Here is a 16,434-nt window from a genome sequence, read left to right on the forward strand (position 1 = left end):
CTATGCGTAGTTCACTGAATAGTGACAATATTGACTTTCTGGTTTTGATAATGAGTTGTGTGAGATGTTATAACTGAGGGAAGTTCAGTTCTTAGAGTATGAGGACGGAAAAGGGGCCACAGGTTAAACCTGACAAGCTCAGGAGACTGAAAATAACCACATAGGATGATGTGTACATAAAAACATTTCATAACTAAGGTGGGCCATGGCGGGAAGTCACATCTTTACCCTAAAGCTTCCTTAATAAAGTCAATCTTTACCTTTAGTGAGCCAGCCTGTCTGTCTTTTTGCACCTAAAATGACATCCTTGGAGTGTCAGTAATCCCTTTTTCCAGACCAGAGCAGGAAACTACAAAATCCCTCATTATTATTCTTGTCCTCTGATTACCATCTCTATGTGCTGTAAAACGCGAACTATTAACTCTCCTGCACCCACCTACATAAAAGAAGTACCTGTCGCTCTGTTTTACTTTTTATCTATCCAAGTTACAAACCACTATTTTGCAGAGCATTTTTTCAATCTATTGAGACTTTGCTTCCCAGCAATTGTCAGTTTGGTTCAAATAAACTCATAAGCTTTCTCTCAGGCTGGATGTTTTTTGTTGACAAGTATATGGGACCTCTGCTATTTTTGCAACTTCTATAATTATTTCAAAATAAAAAGCTAAAAATTATGGCTGACTGAAAAGCATTGTACTTTGTCTTCTAAAGACTGTTCATGACACAGGAGAGATCACTTGTTTTTCTCTTGTATTTAACAAAATGGAGGCTTTACTATGAAGGACTGTATGTATCTGGGTGGATGGGGGTCGGTGGACAACACGAGAATTCACTGGAAAGGCAATGAAAAGACATTCCAATCATTCTATTATAAAAACTACCTGAATTATTCAAACACTTCACAGTATGTCTGCAAATGCTGCCAGCTTCACAGCCAAAAATACATCCAGAATCAGATTACTTCTCACCACATTTATAGCCACCACCCTGGTCTAAGCCACCATCATCTATTGCCAGGCTCATTACAACAGCTACTGCGACACTCTCTTCTTCTACCCACCCTCTCCTATCCTTAACACAGCCACAAAACTGATTCTTTAAGGAAAGTCAGGTCAAACAACAACTCTGCTTAAAACCTTCTAATGTCTTCCCATCTAATTTTAAATGAAAGCCAAAATTGAACAGTGGCACCCAGGCCCCCCAAAGAATATGATCCTCTTTCACCTCTAGACTTCATCTCATGTCTTCACATGCTGCTCTAGTCAAACTAGCCTTTCTGCTGATCCCGTAACAAGCCAGACATACATCTTACAACTCAGTATCCTTACACTAGCAGTTCCCTCTCTGGAAAGATCTCCCCCCAGGTATGTGCATATCTCCTCTCCTCATTGTTGTGTCTGCTCGCTCATGGGCCACGAAGGAATTCACGAGTCAGGTAGAAATATAGAAGGAAGATTTATTCAAGAAAGAGAAGGATCGGCTGGACAGAGTCTGTGGCAAACTACTGCATCGAGTCTCTGTTTGGTCTCAAGTTTTATATTTTCTAACCAGAATGTAAATCGCTTCAGCCTGTAGTAGAATTTTCTTTTGATTTCGGCTTTGTCTGTTGGGGTGGGAGAAAGTGCAGTTAAGCTGGTTATCACAACCTTTGAAGATGTTATGTAGATTTAAGTTGGAGCTAGGAGTGGATCCCACAGATGCAAAACCTATCCCAACTCACAGGGCCTGCCCTGGGCTGAGGTAAACAGAAACATTGAAACTGGTTTGCATATTAAATGTATGGGAAGCAAAGACAGAAAAGAAAGCTTTCAAGAAGTTCCAACCAAAATTACACTTATTAATTCGAATTATACCAGAGATACAAATCTCAAAATAGAAGACATATAGTGCCACCATTACAATTGCTCTGTCTTAACACTCATCACCTTCAGGTCTTTGCTCAAAAGTAACCTTCTAATGAGCCTTTCCCTGACCACTCTACCCTCCTTTGAAATTCTAACCCCACCCCACACTTCTCCCCTGAAACCCCTTTCTAGGATTTATTTTTCTCCATAACATCATCTATCACACTATATATTTCACTAGTTTACCTTTTTCTCTCCCTCTCAACACAACTGACTACAAACACCAACATGACAATTATTTCTATTTGCTGAGTTCATTGCTTTACCCCTATTACTTAGTATGCACTCAATACATTTCTGATCAATGAATGAATGAATGCTGGAAATGACCAAAAATGGAAAAGCTGCTTTACTTAGTTGCAAAGAGGAACCTGATTAGGGCCTACTCCTAGCACTGGCTAAAGAGCATATGGGAGTTTAGGAAACATTTTTAGTAACTGCAGTGGAAACTGTTCATGTTTATAATTATCAATCAACTGTTTTGGAGCAAACAACATTATGTATAAAGGATGCAAATTAGTACAGAATAGAATATCTGCCCACAAGCAAAACAATCTTGGTTGAGGGAAAAAACACACAAAAAGCGAAATATCGGGTGGCCGGATGGCTCACTTGGTTAGAGCCCGAGCTCTCAACAACACGGTTGCCGGTTTAGTTCCTGCATGGGATGGTGGGCTGTGCCCCCTGCAACTAAGATTGAAAACGGCAGTGACGTAGAGCTGAGCTGCAGCCTTCACAACTAGATTGAAGGACAATGACTGATGGGTCCTGGAAAAATACACTGTTCCTCAATATTCCCCAATAAAATTAAAAAAAAAAACATTAAAAAATAAGTGAAGTATCAAATTCAAAATAAGATAACTTGTCACTGTTTCCAAATGAGTGACACAAAAAATAGCTACTGAAGGCTGAAATGTAGTCCCTTGTCATTCAAAAAACTTAAGTCGCAGGGCTAGTGTCAAGGAATTACCTGGATGCTTATTAGAAATGCAGAACCATAGATCCCATGCTAGATCAACTGAATCATGATCTACAGCTTTTAACACTATCTCTCAGGCAAACTGAATGCGCATTCAAGTTTGTGAAGCAGTGGCCTAAGGAGCCTTTGCAAAGAACAAACTTAATTCATTTCAGGCAGGAGAAAGCAAGGGAAGGGGTAACCCAAAGCACAATGAGAGAAGAGTAAGAAACATGTTACTGATGCCGAATATAGATAATAAAAGGAAAAAAATCAGTTACAAAGATAAGTTCATTCTATTATGTAATGGAATCCTTTAAATTCTAGGCTAAAGATTTTGCATATAATTCTGGTACTGAGGGAAACTACTGAAGTGTTCTGAAGTCAGAGATTACAAAATAAAAGTTGTATTCTAAAAATTTATTTTAGTAGTAACTATTAAGATAGAGTAATTCAACATTCATTGTACATCCACTGTACATGCAGCTCCTGAGGGAGAGAACGATGGAGGAGACATTTGTGAGGAGATTGCAATTTAGTAAGCAAGTGAAATAGCTACTGTTAAATTTGACTAATAGGGGTTTGAGAGAGCCAGTCTAGGAAGCTTTCATAGTCAAAGTAGACTAGGGGCTGGGTCTTGACAGGAAGATTTCAATCCACTGACATGGTTCTGGAGAAGTGCATTCAGATTGAGGAACAGTAGGAGCAGATGAAACCTATGAAAGCACATGATGTGTTCAGAGAACAGACAAGCAGAGTCCAGCAGAGCACACAGGGAAAGAGACTAGAAGAGGAGAATAGAAGAGGAGGGCAGCTAGAAAAGCCATAATAAAACAGAGTTTGAAGTTATGTTTTATACGTAATGAGGAAAGACTAAAAGATGTTTTTTAAATTAGGCATTAGAAAGATGATGACTGAAACAAATTAACAAATTAAGTAGGTGCCTATATAAGCACTTCTCTTCATCCTCTGTTTAACCCATCTTTCCCGTAATTTCTATTCTGCTCTGTTCATATAGGCCTTGTGGAAATCCAAATAGATTTTTATTTACTCCTATTGCAATGAAAGCAAAAGATATTAAATAAATATACGTTTTGAGAGAAAAGAACAGTAAGCTTTCTCTTTATTCAGTGTAGTATAGTGGGAAAAATTCTAGGTTTTGAGTTAATTAGTCACAAATGAGTTAATCCATGTCAAGTACTTGGTACAGTGTTTGGCACAGAGTAGTCTGGCACACAGTAAGACTACGTAAGTGCTGGCTATGATTACTATTCGATATCAGGAGATTTCATTTGATAAGTCCTACTTGAGAAACCTCAGGCAAGTTGTTTAACTTTTCTGAGTTTCTGTTGCTCCCCTTATTACAAAAGGGGTGTGGTGGGAGACAGAAATACATTCCATGCGGTATACCCCCAATACTTCAGAGGGTTATATCAAGATTCAAATTGCAATTTAAATAATGTAAATACAAGTATGCATAAACTCTAAAGCACTTTACAACCAGGTGGTATTATAAATTTTCTGTTTTTCCTTGATACATAGTGAGAAAATATTATCTTGATCTATGCCTTGCAATGTATTTGGAGAGAAAACTTCCCTGGGCATTCTAGCACTTTGATATTCCTTTGCATATTACATCGATGTTTCCTAGGGTACTGATTCTAATATCTCATTCTTAAAGTATCATCCTCCAAAATACAAGTAAGCATATGTTCAATGGGAAGAATATTCAATACAACATTCCACATGGGATGAATAAAAACCTGGACCTATTTAATTTGATATAGATTGTTGGTCACTTCATACTAAAGTGATATATAAAGGAACATGGTAACAGAAGAGTAAAGTGCTGGAATCTCAAAGATAGAAAATAGAATCAATTGAGAAGCAAAAATAAAAAATAAAAAAAGGAAAAGAAAATAAACGTAAAAAAACTATAATTAGGCAAAATTGCAAGTATTAGGTTGGTGCAAAAGTAATTGCGGTTTTTGCAATTATTTCTAACCTTTTAAATCACAATTACTTTTGCACCAACCTAATACTTGCAATTTTGCCTAATAAAACAACAAAAAACAAACGAACAAAAAAAGCAAGATATTAGAGGACAAGTTTCCTAAAAGAATACTACAATTTTTTATTGCAAAATTATACTAAAAATACAAGCTAACTTATTACCTTATAAATTATTTCTTAAATTAACATAAGGATTTCACCAGCATTACATCTAATTACTAATCTTCCCCCAAAATGAAAACCTCAGCTACTTCAATGTCTGCTAACCAAAAAATTCACCTATCATCAAAAGAAGACAAAATTTTATGATGTAAACTCTATTCCAGTAACCATCGAAAGAGACTCCCTTCTCCACCACTGTCCCATGAAAAATATTGTAATTAATTTGTTTCAATGGTATGCCTCTGTATAGATTTACATCAAAAAATAATATGTTAACTAAGTACATAAAGTAAATAAATCTAGTTTCTGACCCTTTGAATGTAAATGACATAACATAGTAGACAAACATAAATTGATATATAATAACGGCTGGCACTTATTAAGTACTCAGGGGTTTTAAATGTCTTATTCTTAATCTTCAAAAGAATCTTGCCAAACTTTTCAGATAAACAAATTAAAAATCAGAGAAGCCAAATGACAAGCGAAGAGACAGAAAAATGTGGAACAGGGATTAAAGCTCAAGGTTGGAGCCTGTGCTCTTGTCCTTTCAACTGTACTGCTTTTCACACAGGTATATAAATTAAATGAAATATCTGCATTAAAGCTAGCATCAAAAAATATCTATTTTATAGAGTGGTTGCATGAAGAAGGACTCTTGGAAATTATCTATTTAGACAGACTGGAGTTAAGGGGAGACTATAATCTATTTTTTTTTCACATTTTATAAAGTATACATACTCATTTAAAAGAACTTAATACAGAATAAAAGAGAGAAAAGTTAAATGTCTTCCGCTATCTTCATTCTTCTTTCAAATTAGGTATGTATCCTTTCAGATCCTCTTCTATGAATTTACTGTTCTGTGATTTCCTTTTTCATTTAACAATACATCATAGAAAAAATTCCCCAGATTAGCATATATGACACTTTTCATTCTTTTTGACAGTTGCAGAGTATTTTTCACAGTATAGAAGTATCATATCTATTTTGAAATGTGATTCCAACATTTGCGTATTAAAGCAATACTGCAAAGAATATTCATTTGGATAAGAGAGATATTTTTAAAATTCTAAGTGACTAATTCAAATACGACAAAAGCATTTTCTGGTCAAGATAGTGGAGTAGATAGACTCTGTGCTCACCTCCTCTCAGGACCACATCAATTACAACTATACTACGAACAACCATCATTGAGAATTACTTGAAGTCTAGCTGAACCAAAGCCCTCTAACTATGGACATACAGAAAAAGCCACCTGGAGACTGGTAGGAGGAGCAGAGACGCTGAACGGGTTAGTCCCACACCCACGTGTGATCATTAAAAATCAGAAGGGCTATCTCAGCAGCAGAGGTCACCCCCAGAAGAGCAAGGGGTCCCAGCCCCACACCAGACTCCCTAGTCCAGGGTTCCAGTGCCAGAAAAAGAAGTCTCCATAACTTCTGCTTGTGTAAATCAGTAGAGATTGTGGCTGAGTGAGGCAGAGAATGGCTGGAGTCCCAAGCGCTCCTTTTAAAGCACCCACGCACAGACTTACTCGCTGATGGACTCACTCACTGAGCTCCAGCATTGGGGTAGCAGCTCAAAAGGTGTCAGGGATAGGGACATACTACATAGAAGAAACTGAATTGTCTGGCTGCAGGAAGAGGGCTGGAGAAGCAGTTTTCTCCCAGATGGAAAAGATGGCAGAAGCCACTGTTTCTTTATTGAGCCCTCCCCTCCCCCTGCATGCAGACAAAGGCAGACACCATAGCTGAGTCTCCATCAAAAGGCTATCATTTTTCATCTGCTCTACCCTAGTAATTCCCCAAGACCCTGCCCTATCCAAATTTTGGGTTCACCCAAGCGGCTTCCAATGGTATTTCCTGACAAACAACCTGTCTTAGTTCATGCTGTGGACTTTCATAAAATCTTTCAAAGGGTCACAAACCCAAACAAGCAGCATCTTGTGTCAGCGTGTCCCAAACCTCTGGCTCAGCAGCCCTAAGCCCGGCAGTAGCAACAGCCAGCCTTGGTTCACAGCTCGATCTCTCAAGGTATCTCTAAATCCAGTGCAGGAGGTGGCCATATGTAGACTGCTTTGTGGCTCATAGCAAGTGACCCCGGGCAGAGCATAGGCATTGGTCAAACTTGGCCTGTAGCAGGGCCCCTCCCAGGCTGGCATACCTGGTGGCCAGCGTCAGACCAAGCCAGAGCATCACCCGGCCACTTCCAAGGATGACCACACCCTAAGGGCAGAGTGGGCAGGGACCAGAGCCTGCTAAAATGAACCCTGCTCTTTAGGGTCAGCCCCAGCATAATAGCTCCAACACTGTAGTCACAGCCAGTCCTCATAACCAATCAGCCTGAAGGTCAATCCCTCCTACAGACGTGCAACCAAACTGCATCTACAACAGGAGGGCACACACAACCTACACAAGGGACACATTTGGAACACGCAGCTCTGGATACCAGGGAGACTGCCCTACTAGGTCCCGCAGGACACCTACTATATAAGACAACTCTACTAAGACTGGGAGGCATGGCAGCTCTACCTATTACATAGTAACAAACAAAGGGAGGCAGCCAAAATGCGGAAACAAAGAAATATGTTCCAAATAAATGGACAGTACGAAACTCCAGAAAAAGAACTAAGCAAAATGGAGACAAGCAATCTACCGGACATATAGTTCAAAACACTGAATATAAGGATGTTAAATTACATCAGGGAGAACTTTAACAAACAGATAGGAAACATAAAAATGGAGATAAAAACACGAAAAAGAACCAGTCAGAAATAAAGACTATAATAACTGAAACGAACGATACACTAGAAGGAATCAACAGCAGATTAGATAAAGCAGAGGACAGAATCAGCGATTTCGAAGATAGGGTAGTAGAAAACACCCAATAGAACAGCACAAAGAAAAAAGAATCCCCCCACCCAAAAAAATTAGGAGAGTTTAAGGGACCTCTGGGACAACATCAAGCATACCAACATTCACATTAAAGGGGTACCAGAAATTCCTTGAAAACCTATTTGAAGTAATAATGATGGAAAACTTCCCTAACCTGGAGAAGGAAATAGATATACAAGCCAAGGAAGCACAGAGAATCCCAAACAAGATGAACCCAAACAGGCCCACACCACGACGCATCATACTGTATTTTGCCATGTATAATGCATACTTTTTTGCCCAAATTTGTGAGGGAAAAATAAGGATGTGCATTATACATTGGTAGTACTAATTCTGTATCTATATAAACATTTTTAATTCTTTTATTGATGCTTATGAATTAAAAGTGTAACTCTAGAAATCAACAACATCTGTATGCAAAATAATACCCTGGGATATGATAATTCGTTTTGTTGAACTTATGACGAACTTGCAACAACGAAGAGTTCCTGACCTTCTATGATGTATAAATATTATAAATTTGTTACCGGTATGTAAATGTGTTACCGGTACCTAAAATTTCTTGTACCTTGTATATGTTCTTGTGTTCTGTAATTATTTGTTATATAAAGTCTCTTTTATATATCATAATATGTTAGAAAATAAATGCTAAAATCCTTTATAATACAAAAAAAAGTACCTAAATGTAAACATATGAAATTTGAATTAAAAAATTAAAATGAAATATTTTTTCCCCTGAAAGTTTGGGCCAAAAACTTGGGTGTGCATTATACACAGCAAAATAAGGTTAGTAAAATGCCCATGATTAAAGACAAAGAGAGAATCTTAAAAGCAGGAAGAGAAAACCAGTTAGTTTCCTACAAGGGAGCTCCCATAAGACTCTCAGCTGATTTTGCAACAGAAACTTCGCAGACCAGAAGGGATTGGCATGAAATGTTCGAAGTGATGAAAAGCAAGGACCCACAACCAAGATTACTCTACCCAGCAAAGCTATCATTTAGAATCAAAGGACAGATAAAGAGCTTCCTAGACAAGAAAAAGCTAAAGGAGTTCATCAGCACCAAACCAGTATTACAAGAAATGTTAGCAGGACTTCTCTAAGAAGAAAAAGAAAACAAAGAGGATCAAAAACATGAATAATAAAATAGCGTAACTACATATCTACCAACAATTACTATAAGTGTAAATGGATTAAATGACCTATCAAAAGATAGGGTGGCTGAACAGATAAGAAAACAAAACCCTTACATATATTGCCTACCAGAGACTCACTTCAGATCTAAAGGCATACACAGACAAAGTAAAGGGATGGAAAAAGGTACTTTATAAAAATGGAAACAATAAAAAAGCTGACGTAGAAATACTTATATCAGACAAATAGACTTTAAAAAAAAGGATGCAACAAAAGGACCCGGTAATCCCACTTTTGGATATTTATCTAAAAAAACCCAAAACACTACTTCAAGGAGACGTGTACATCCGTATGTTCACTGCAGCACTGTTTACAATGGCCAAGATGTGGAGGCAGCCTGAGTGTCGGTCAATGTATAAATAATTAGTAGGTGGTACATATATACAATGGAATATCGCTTGGCCTTGGATGTGAATGAATTCTTGCCATCTGCCGTGGCATAGATGGACTTGGAGGGTATTGTGCCGAGAGGAGTATGTCAGACAAAGACAGATGCAATGTGATTTCACTTATGTGTGGAATCTAAGGAACAAAATAAACAAAACAGAAACAAACTCAGATACAGAGAACATTTTGGTGGTTACCTGATGGGAGGAGTGTTGGGGGTGGTTGGAAAGGGGAAAGGGATTAAGAAGTACAAATTGGTACTTATAAAATAGTCATGGGGATGTAAATCATAGGGAATATAGTCAATAATATGGTAATAACTGTATAGTGTATAGTGCCAGGTGGGTACTACACTAGTGAGGGGGATCACTTCTTAAAATATATTAATGTCTCACCACGGTACTGTACACCTGAAATTAAAACAATACTGAATGTCAAAACAAATAAAGTTTAAAAAAAATGACAAAGTACTTGAATAGCATCTCCCCAAAGTACATATAGAAATGGCCTATAAGTACATGAAAAATGCTCAACATCATTACATTGCTGTATAATTACCACCTGGAAAACAGAACATTAAAGGCACTCCAAAATCCTCTCTCCTCTCCATGGCAATCACCTGCCCCCTCTGTCCTCTCCAAAGATAACCACTATCCTAACTTCTAACACCACAGAACAGTCTCGATCTCTGAGATGAACTCTTTCTTTGTATATATGGAATTTTACACTGTAAGTATGCATGTATATCAGGCTTCTTTCACTCAACATTTATTTTTGTGAGATTCATCCATGTTGTTGCATATAGCTGTAATCCATGTCATTCCATTGGTTTAGAGCAATCCTCCTGAAAGAACATGCTTTTATTTCCCCATTCCATTATGGATATGCCTTTGAATTTTTCTAGTTTTTTTTCCCCCCACAATTAGGAATGAGGTGGCTATGAATACTCTACATATGTACCATAGAATTCATAACCAATGATTGTCCCACATTACACTCCCACCTGCAGTGTATGAGAATTCCCACTGATTTATATCCTTACCAACTTTTGGTACTGTTTTCTTAAGTGTTAACCATTCTGGTGGGTGCATATTGGGGTGGCAACAAGGTTTTAATTTGCATTTACCTAAAGAGAAATAATGTTGAAAATTTTATATGCTAATTGAGCATTTTGGATATTTGTTGTGAAGTACCTGTTCAAGTTTTCACTCAATTAAAAAAATCACTTTATCTGTTTGTTATTCGATTCTTCACATACTTTGGTTACCTACCTGACCTTTGTTAGATATGTGTACTGCAAATGTCTTTCTACTTGGTGATTTGCCTTTTTCACTACCTTAATAACGTATTATGGTGAAGCATATTCTGAATATGTATATTCTTAAGTTTAATTAATTTTCATTATTAAGCTTTTCAATTATGATTACTGCTTTATGTTTTAACCCAAGATCATGAAAATAGGTCATGAGGATATTCTACTGTATTAACTCTCAAAAGTTTTGTTTTACCTTTCATATACAGATCTATAATTTTTCTGGCAAGGATTTTGTGTATGAGGTTAAATAAGGATCGGATATGTATTTGTCCAGGTGACCTAACACCATTTATTAAAATGAGTGTCCTTTGGACAATGCTCTACAATGCTACCTTTGTCATAAATCAAGAATCTGCATACACACAGGCTTGTTTCTGGACTCTGTTCCACCGAACTATTTGTCTATGCTTGTATTAATAACAGTATCTTAGTTAGTAAAGTTTTAACAATAAATCTTGGTATCTATAGTAAGTGTCCCACTATTTTTGTTCTCCAAAATTGTTTTGAGTTCTTTTGGCTCTGCATTGCCATATTAATTTTAGAATAAGTTGTCAATTTCCACAAAAATTCCAACTCAAAGCTGAGAGCATTTATCAGCAAATCTGTCCTACTCCACTCTGAACTCCAATTTTTGTTCCCCTAGCACTGTGACTTTCTCTACTCCGTCAGCAGATACACTAGGGGAATAATGTCTCTATCTACTGGGGTCACTCCTCTGGATTTCCTTCTTCTTCTCCTTACTCAGTAATTGTTTACTGTCTTATTAATTCTCCAGTGCTTCAAAGAAATATTTTTATATTTCTGTCCAACTTTTCTAACTCTTCTCAGAGGGAAGGTTTGTCTAAATTCCCTAGTCTTTCATTTTTATAAGTTTATATCTCAAGAGTAAGCTTTGCTTTTCTTCTCGCTTCACCTTCTCTCCCCACTCCCGTCTTTCTTTCTACAAAAAAATGTGGTTAACGTCAAATGGAGAATTCCACCACGGAAACTATAAAAAAGAACCAATGTTAATCCTAGAAATGAAATATGTGACATGACAGTTGAAGAACTTATTAGATGGGCTTAAGAAGACACCTACAGAGAGGGAAGAATCAGTAAATTATAAGATAGGTCACTAGAAAGTATCCAAACTGGAAAGACAGGATGTGTAAGACAGTATCAAAGAATGTAACTAACAGGTATAGGAAAGGAGGGACAGAGAATTGCACAAAAGAAATTTCATAAGAGATGACAACTGAGAACATTAAAACTTGAAGAAATTAATAAATAGATCCAACTGCTCAGTAAACTCCAAGCAGAACACAGTGACTCATTAATTTTATTTTTACATACACAAATAATTGAACATATTGAGAGCATTAAGAAGAGCTCCAAAGGGAAATTTTTCCTATTGCTCTTGTTGTGTAATAATATAGGGAGCTTTACATTTCAGTTTCAGACTATGGCTGCATCTTTCAGATTTGGCATCTAACAGTGACAGATGGCAATGTTAAAAATAAATAGAACATTCAAGTTGTTTATACTGTAGGCAAAGACAGTTTTAAAGTGTGAAACAGCCTGAGGTTGATAGAATTCACATCGCCCTTTACAAAATGTATTAAGAATGCACATTTCCCTATGCCAACTCTGCAATGTTGCTCACGAAAGATAAAAGATTTGCTTTTGAAGAGGTACTGTCATCACTAATTTAGAATTAACAATGTCATACAGGTCCACTAATAGAAAACTATTTTCCAGAAATATCAATAACTGATTAACTTTCTCAAGTTTTACAAGCTTCTGGAGGTTACCACAATTAGAAATATTACTTTCTCTTTCAAAACATGAGAAAGTATTTGATTGACATACACAGTTTAATACCATTAAGCTAATTTTTAAAAATTCTGTTTACAGTATATCTGAGGCAAAATTACCAGTGATGAGAATTACTAACTAGTAAAAGTTAAGCTTATACAGAGGTGATGTATAAAAACAATGCACAAGAAATCACAATATATTTCTGATGTTAAATTAAAATTTAATAACTTCAAAATAGTGACCACAAAACCTATGATAATCTCCATAGATGGATGAAAGGTATTAAAAAAAACCCAATATCCTTTTACTATGATAAAAGCCACACAATAAATTAAGAATGAATGGGTACTTCCTCAACCTGATAAAGGGCGTCTGCAAAAACCCACAGCTAACATCTTAGCTAACAATGAATGAATGGATGTTTCCTCCTAAGATCAGGAACAAGACAAAGATGCCCATTCTTGTATCTTCTATTCAACAATATACTAGAGGTTCTTCCTAAAGCAATTGGGTTAGAAAAAGAAAAAACATCCAGATTGGAAAGAAAGAAATAAAAACATCTCTATTCACATATGACATGATCTTGTATATAGACTATCCCAAGGAATCCACTAAAAAAATTATTAAGATAAACATAATTGTATTTCTATGCACCTGCGATGAATAAGAAAATGAAATTTAAAAAAAGAAAGTATATATACTACCACCAAAAAGAAGAAAAATAAATTTAACAAAAGAAATGCAAAACTTATACTCTGAAAACTGCAAAATGTTTAACAAAATTAAAAAAGGTCTAAATAATGGAAAAACATCTCATGGTCATAAATTAAAGATTTAATAAACATTGATAAGATGGTAATACTTCCCAAATTGATATACAGATTCAATATAATCCCTATCAGCATCTCAGCTGACTTCTTTATAAAAACTGAGAAGCTGATTCTAAAATTCATATGGAATTGCAAGGGACTCAGAAAAGCCAAATCAATTCTGAATAAGAATAAGGTAGGACTTCCCAATTGCAAATTTTACTAGATAGCAACAGTTGCCAATTGCAACAAGGATGGATCTTGAGATTATTATGCTAAGCAAAATAAGTTGGACAGAAAAAGTCAAGACCATCTGACTTCACTCGGATGTGGGATATAAAACTGAAAGCAACAAAGGAACAAGACAAAGAAAGAAACAAAAACTCAGAGACACAGACAACAGTTTAGTGGTTAACAGAGGGTAAGCGGGGAGAAGAATGGTAGAAGAGGATAAGTCAAATATATGGTGATGGAAGGAGAACTGACTGCGTGATGAGCACACAATGTGATACATAGATGATCTATTATAGAACTATACACTTGAAACCTATGTAATTTTACTAACCATTGTCAGTCACCCCAATAAATTTAATTTAAAAAAAAAGAGGGTGGTATTGGCATAAGAACAGACAATGGATCAATGGAATAGAATTGATAGTCCAGAAGTAAATTCATGTGTCTTAAGTCAATTGATTTTCTACAAGTGAGTCAAGCCAATTTAACGGCAAAGGAGCAATCTTTTCAACAAATAGTGCTGGGACAATTGGATCTCCAATGGAGTTGGACTTCACTCCACACATAAAAATTAACTCAAAATTGATCATAGGCTAAAATACAAGATGTAACACTATAAATTTTTTAGAACACTTAGGAGTAAATCTTGACCTTGGGTTAACTAAAGCCTTAGATAAGACCAAAAGCATAAGCAACAAAAGAAAAAATAAATTGAACTTCATCAAAATTAAAAACTTTCATGCTTCAAAGCATACCAACAAGAAAGGGAAAGACAACCCACAGAAAATATTTGCAAATCATATAACGTGATAAAGAATCTGTATCTAGAATACATATAAAAACTCAACAACAGAAACAAAGCAATTAAAAAACAGGCAAAGGCTCTGAATAGACATTTCTCCAAAGACATGCAAATGAGTAATCAGCACATAAAAAGATGCTCAACATCATTAGCCATCAGGGAAATGAAAATCAAAACCACGAAGATATACCACTTCATACCCACTAAACAGCAATAATAATTTTAAAAAAAACCAATAACTAGGATATGGAGCAACTGGAATTCTCATACATTGCTGGTGACATTGTAAAATGGTGCACCTACTTTGTAAACCCCTCTGGCAGTTCCTCAAAAGGTTAAACAGAGTTACCGTATGATCCAACAATTCTACTCCTAGATATATTAGAAGATAAAAATATATCCACATAAAAACTTATAAACAAACATTCACAGTAGCATTATTCATAATAGCCCCAAATGGAAAAAAACCCAAATGAATCGATAAATAAAATACGATATAGCCATACAATGGAATATTATTTAGCCATAAAAAAGAATGAAATACTGATACACGAATGAACCTTTAAAACATTATGCTGAATGAAAGAAGCCAATCACAAAATACCACACGTTGCATGATTCCATTTATGTGAAATATCTAGAATAGGGAAATCTACAGAGACAGAAAGTAAGATTAGCAGCTGCTTAGAGCAGGGATGGAATGGTTGGGGCAATGTCTACTCATGGTTATGGGATCCTTTTTTTAAATTACTGATGCCATATTAAAAAAAATTATAAAGAAAGAAAGAAACCTACAGTCATCAGACCACTAATGAACATCTACTGACCAAGTACACACTGAGGAAGTCTTTTAGTAAGTTTACCCTACTAAGGGGGATTTAACAGAGGATAAAAATGCCTTGAAATGAGAGTCCTGACTCAAGTACAACTGCAGATAACACTGTTTTGAAGCATTTTTCTCTACTGAACAATAAGGGTAGTCTGTCTAAAAACTTTTAATTCCTAAGGGAAAAACTGGAACACTTCTATGAAGAAATAAGCTTTGAGAGGGGCTATTATCCTTTGCTTTTACCTAAATACTATAAGCAAAGATGGTTTGATGTATGCTTTGGGGGTTGAGTGGGAAAATACTAAATAAGGAAAGAATAAACTTTGTTTTTTCCTAATTCTTATACATAGATTCTAAACCTAGAAAATACGTTAAGGAAAACAGTACAAATAAATTCTGAGGCCTAGAAACTTTTCCTTTTATTGGTGGGGAGAGAGGGATAAAAAAAAAAACTATGATAGGGAAAACCAAAGGGAATGTAATACAGCTAGGAAAAATAAATTTGATTACTTCCTCTTCCCTCTAAAATCTTTTAGTCTTTGTTTTTATTTTCTTTTGAAAAATTTATATTACATTAAAAAGTTTCAGACTAGATATTCTGTAGAATTTGCCAAGATTAAATCACCCCAATAAAAAAAAATTTCCATTTTATTGATTTTTAACCCCTGTAACATTGCCTTTCTTATTTGTAAACTACTCCACATATTTATATAGCACTGTAAATATACTGTATAAGTAATAAGAAATGCTGTTTAAAATAGTTTTGATATCCAGTTACCGATAAAATATGCATTCCTTTCAACTATTAATTTTCAGCTAATCATACCACCTCCATGCCAGTTCTTTAAAACTGCTATTTTCTTTTGTCATTACATTGATTATAATCTATATTCCTACTATATAATTGTAACAAAAATGACAAAGCTTAATGGAGCAAGTAGTTCTTTAAAATTGCTGAAATGCATGTAAATGCATGTAAACCTTTGTGAAATGATCAATAGAGACATAAGAATATATTAAAAATCAAAACCATATAAAATTAAGAATGCACATTATGTCATTAAATACAAAGAACACCAAAACAAGCTATATACTTGTCTGGAAGAAAAATTCTGTATCTTTAAACAGTTGATAAAATAA

The 16,434-nt window shown here is 35.7% G+C and overlaps 1 protein-coding gene across 3 annotated transcripts in view; it reads right to left on the reverse strand.

The window, feature by feature from the left end:
- ARHGAP32 (Rho GTPase activating protein 32) overlaps positions 1–16,434 on the reverse strand; it is a 319,193-nt gene that overhangs the window by 48,640 nt on the left and 254,119 nt on the right. The gene's annotated exons all lie outside the window — the stretch shown is intronic.

This window comes from Rhinolophus ferrumequinum, chromosome 25 (assembly GCF_004115265.2).
Source record: "Rhinolophus ferrumequinum isolate MPI-CBG mRhiFer1 chromosome 25, mRhiFer1_v1.p, whole genome shotgun sequence".
Classification (NCBI taxonomy): Eukaryota; Metazoa; Chordata; class Mammalia; order Chiroptera; family Rhinolophidae; genus Rhinolophus; species Rhinolophus ferrumequinum.